Raw genomic sequence first — 6000 nt, forward strand, 5'->3', positions numbered from 1 at the left:
ACCATGAAAACGTTACTTTTCTTCCAAGCTTTTGGATTCTTTTAACCATGAAAACATGTTACTTTCCTCCCAGCTTTTGGGTTCTTTTAACCATGAAATATGTTACTTTTCTACCCATTTTTGGGGTTCTTTTAGCCATGAAAACGTGTTGATTTTCTTTCCAGCCCTTTTAGGTTCTTTAAAATTTCAAACTGCATGGTTATTTTCTTCCCAGCTTTTGTGGTCTTTTAAACACCAAATGTTACTTTTCTTCCCAGCTTTGGGATTCTTTTAAACATCAAAACGTGTTACTTTTCACCCCGGCTTTTGGGTTCTTTTAACCATGAAAATATGTTACTTTTCTCAACGGCTCTTAGGTTCTTTTAATCATGAAACTATGTTACTTTTCTTCTCAACTTTTGGCTTCTTTTAACCCTCTAATATGTTTCTCTCAGCTTTTGGGCTCTTTAAACGTCAAAACATGTTACTTCTCTCCTCGGCTTTTTGATTCTCTTAACCATGAAAACGTGTTACTTTTCTCAATGGGTCTTTGGTTCTTTTAACCATAAAAACATGTTACTTTTCTTTTCAGCTTTTGGCTTCTTTTAACCCTCTGACATGTTTCTCCCCAGCTTTTGGGCTCAAAATATGTTACTTTTCTCCTAGCTGCAGAACGGTAGAGAGAACTGTACAGAGAACTGTAGCTCTCTGCTTGAGAAAATTCGAGTAGATAAAGGAGAGAGTTACAATTCCATGCGTTTTAAAAAACTTCGATTTACGACGACGATTTTTCGTCGTTCACTTCAGGTATTATTTATTGTAGTTGATGCTTTCCTTCGCTCTTGGAATGGTATCCGATAATTAATAATATATTTTACCCCAATCATTGATACTTTATATACCTTTCAACGGTCCGAAACAGTCTTTTATGGTTTTGTAATGTCGGTTTAAAAGATTCCCATTTCTTTGACCACATCCACAAACGACCCTTCTTGAACAGTTGAAAGGTAAATAAACATTAAGGAATAGAAGATAAATGTAAGGTTAATTGTTGGAAATCATTTATAAAGCTTGGGAAAACATAAAATATAAAAATAATACCTGATATGAGCGAAGAAAATTCGTCGGCGTAAATCGAAGGTTTTTACAACACATGGAACTAGGGATGTCAAATCGGTCAATTATCGATACTCGGTTACTCGGACGTTTTTCCGATCGAGTACCCGGGTACTCGGTAAAAGTGTAAATAAATATGAACAAGTTAATTGATAACTGTAAAACATTGTAAACTCTTGTAGAAATAAAACCGATGGGAGGTTACCTGCAAATGCGTTGTAACAATTATGACCACTTTGTAACCGACGAAATTTAATCTAACATTTTTTTAAATTCAATTTATTTATCAGATAAATACGAGAAATAAAATCAGAAATGGTTCACAGTGTTTTTGTTTTAAAAATAATCTGTTCCGTAATTGTAATGTAACTCTTTCGTGCGTTTGATGTCCAAGTGATAAGTTGTCTGAGCTATATGTACGGTATAAACTTGATCAAGTTATCCTATAACAGAGCGGATTTATACGATCTTCGTACACTCTTTGATCCTAAATTTCATAGAATTACGATACGGTATGTTGTAGTTTAGAGCAACGATGGGCATAAGATTTTTAAAGCATTTGCATTAATTGGCATGTAATCAAATGCATCCAAATCAACAATCGCACGTGCAATATCGTCTGTCTCTTTCCCGAGAATTTACGGCTTCTTGGAGAATTGACAAAATTATTTAATTTGTTTAAATATAATGGACCTTAAACGATGTTCAATCAAAACAAATAATTAAGGCAAACTAAATATAAGGGAAGACGACAGTCGAAGGTGAGAAAAGCCTGGGTAGGTACATCAGGTGTTTGGTCACGATAATTACTGTATAAACACTGCCACATGCGATAACGGTCATTTAGAGGCATAGGAAACCCTAATTACTGTATGTACAAGTGCAATGAACATTTTACGTTTTAAAACCGATGTTTTATTGCATTAATAAATAAGCTTAGAAATATTTAAAAATATACATCCGAGTAACCGAGTACCGATTTTAGTATTCGATACTCGGACGTTCGATCGAGTACCCGGTTAACCGGGTACTCGTTGACATCCCTACATGGAACTGTAGCTCTCTGCTTCATCTGTCCGCATTTTCTCAAGTAGAGAGCTACAGTTCTGCGGCTGCTTTTCTACTTTTAAGCATGAAAACGTGCTACTTTTCTCTCCGGCTATTTGATTCTTTTAACCATGAAAACGTGTTACTTTTCTCCCCGGCTTGTGGGTGCTTTTAACCATGAAAACATGTCACTTTTCTCCCTGGCTTTGCTACTTTTATTTTCCATCTTGGTTGTTTTAGACATGAAAACGTGTTACTTTTCTCTCGGCTTTTGGTCGCCTGCAAGGCGCAGATGTAGTGTCGCGAAGTAAAGAGTCAATCCTTACGTCGCCAGGTTCGAATCCCACTGTGGGACGTGGAGACCGGTCCTTTGTATAAGACCGTATAAACCGAGGTCCCGTGTCGCAGTAGGTGCTGGCACGAAAATCAACCCTCACTGCTCAATGACCCTCAGTGCCGAATATAGGACAAAATTTGCAGATCTCCACCGGCAAGTGGTAACGTCTCTATATGAGTGAAAAATTCTCGAGAAGAACCTTCAACAACATTCAATCATTCAATTCCCAGCCTTTAGGTTCTTTAAACCATCAAAACGTATGTGTTACTTTTCTTCCCAGCTTTTGGGTTCTTTTAACCATGAAAACATGTTGTTTTTCTCCCCGGCATTGAGTTCTTTTAACCATGAAAACGTTACTTTTCTTCCGCTTTTTGGTTCCCTTTACCATGAAAATGTGTTACTTCTCTTTCCAGCCCTTTTGGGTTCTTTAAAACATCAAAACGTTACTTTTCTCCCCGGCTTCTGGGTTCTATTAAACATGAAAACGCGTGACGATTTTTTACCAGCTCTTTAGTTCTTTTAACAATCAAAAGTATTAGAAGTCCGTGTTTACTCATGATTTGTTTTGTTTGAATGGATTTTTAAGCTTGAATATTGTTTGTTATCTCTATTTATTTCATTTTAACAATTTTCCAACTGATAGGTAGAAGTACTTCGTAATAATAGGTTTTCTGTAACATTATGATCAAACGATATCTTAAAGATGGAGTCATAAAAATGTTTTATAAGAAATAAAGTATTGAATGTATGCTCTTAGTTTTTTGAACAGCTAAGAATTTGAATATCTGGAAAATGTACGGAAAAAATCCGCCAACATTGGCCTTAATGGTAGACAGAAAACAAAAAACTGGACAATTCCTCCCAATAATAACTGTACAACCTGAAGACAGGATAAAAATATAATGATTTTTTGTAATAATATCAAGAGACCCGTGGTCCGAACTACTCACCTGAGTAACTTAAGCTCTGCTGTTCTTCAGATTTCAAACACGATTTTTATTTAGTTATCCATGGAAAATTGTGACCCCATATTATGGCCCCACTCTAAGGGTCTCTGAATTCACAAAAGGGCGGGGGTCAGCTTGATATTTAGAAATATTGATGACATATTATCTATTAACAATTGTTACTTTCATTCATAAGTGGACTCAAAATATCCAGTGAACTTGAATAATAAGATGATACAGAGTCTGAATGATGTTAATGGTTACCTAAAAACTTTCACTCTTCTATCGTCAATTTCCTGTATTTATGTAGCTATATACGAGGGTTGATCCAAAAGTTCGTGGAATTTCTTTCTAAACATTTATCGTGACTTGATAAAAGCAAACAATAGGCATATCTATAAAATACAGTCATAATGCAACAATACTGGAAAATTTCACCACGTTCCAATTACCTATTAGGTAACACGAGCTTTCTGAAAATGGAAAGTTGTGAAACGCTGGGGAGACTTCGACGTAACGTCAAGTTAGGTATGACACGTCACGTTATAGAAGCATCTTACCCTAATGTCCTATTCGAACACGTAATTCTATACAAAATGCTGTCATTTTCTCCTTTTTTTCTCAAGAAAAGCCTGGGTATCATCTCGCACCAACTTATCTTCATTTTTCACTCATATTTCAGAATACGCCCACCTTTCCATATATTGTTCCTATTTCAGTAGCAATGTCAAGAACAGTACGTCAGCTGACAACGTCTATTTACGCTTTTAGTTTGTCTAGGGGGATAAAAACTTAAAACTGAGCCTCAAACAGGCGGCCATACCTTTAATCAATGGAAGTTCTATTTTTCTTCAATTTCTTATGTCACTGGAAAACCAGTAACTAAATGCATTTTCCCCAAGTCTATTTCAATAATATACGCATTTAAAATAGAGTGATCCCGGGATTTTCACAAAACTTATGACTTTACCGAAATTTCACATTGTCTAACAACCTTGCGATGAGCGATAAATTATCAACTAATAAACTAAATAGCCAGTAAAACTCACACACAAAGGTTTATAAAACATTAAGAAACAGTAATAATGACATGAATTTCGTTTTCTAAAACACAGAGGGTGGTTTTATTCTCATTTCAAGTATTAAGAATTAAAATGATAATAAACGCGTTGTCGTCTCCCCCACATTTCCAAACATCCGTTTCTATGGCAACTGCCATAGAGATGCTATCACAAAAATTTAAAATATTTTTTTATTTAAAATATCCAACAAGTGTCTATATTCTCATTTGTAATTTTCAACCAATTTCACTTATTAATAAATAAAGTATAAAGAAATTCCACGAACTTTTGGATCAACCCTCGTACCTACGTTAAATTTATGTCTCCAGTTGATTCAATACCAAAGAGCATGTCGATGTATAAACATTTCCTAGATTCAATACCAAAGAGCATGTCGATGTATAAACATTTCCTAGATTCAATACCAAAGAGCATGTCGATGTATAAATATAAACATTTCCTAGATTCAATACCAAAGAGCATGTCGATGTATAAACATTTCCTAGATTCAATACCAAAGAGCATGTCGATGTATAAACATTTCCTAGATTCAATACCAAAGAGCATGTCGATGTATAAACATTTCCTAGATTCAATACCAAAGAGCATGTTCGATTTATAAACATTTCCTAGATTCAATACCAAAGAGCATGTCGATGTATAAACATTTCCTAGATTCAATACCAAAGAGCATGTTTGATGTATAAACATTTCCTAGATTCAATACCAAAGAGCATGTCGATGTATAAACATTTCCTAGATTCAATACCAAAGAGCATGTCGATGTATAAACATTTCCTAGATTCAATACCAAAGAGCATGTTTGATGTATAAACATTTCCTAGATTCAATACCAAAGAGCATGTTCGATGTATAAACATTTCCTAGATTCAATACCAAAGAGCATGTTCGATTTATAAACATTTTCTAGAACAGGTTAAGCTATAGACAAACAAGTTGATAATACAAGGATAGCAACAATAGCCTTTTAGAGTAAAAATTTTGCTAGTTCTATGGTCAATACCATGACTTTGTTAGCAAATACAATCTATTATACTGAATGCTGACTCGCCTTTTTCAAACTATTTATGAAGCCAATATTTACACTGCGTTGTCTACAATTCTTTTTTGCTGGTCATGACAAGGACCATAAGGCTGGTGTGACCGGTTGACATGGGATTCTTACTTCTTCATAGCACCAGATCCCACCTCTTATGTTTTATGAGGTCCACGTTTGGTTGGCTCCCTTTTTAAATTCTTTTAATGGACTTTGAAGCTTGATTATTGTTCATTATCTAGATATCAAAAAAACATGTATGAAGCATTCATTTTTAATTTTTTCAATCACAAACGATAATGTTAGCACACAGTATGTTGTCATGTCACATGATAATCTGTAGGTCACATGATCACAAGTTATCACATAAAGGTAACTCCTATTCCAAACTGCAGGCCTTGATTTATACTGAAACAAAATAATAAAAAAAAATTATTGTTTTAGTTGTCATAGATT

Source organism: Saccostrea cucullata, unplaced genomic scaffold (assembly GCF_032062105.1).
Source record: "Saccostrea cucullata isolate Sc308-1 unplaced genomic scaffold, CSIRO_AGI_Scuc_v1 ctg447, whole genome shotgun sequence".
Taxonomy (NCBI): Eukaryota; Metazoa; Mollusca; class Bivalvia; order Ostreida; family Ostreidae; genus Saccostrea; species Saccostrea cuccullata.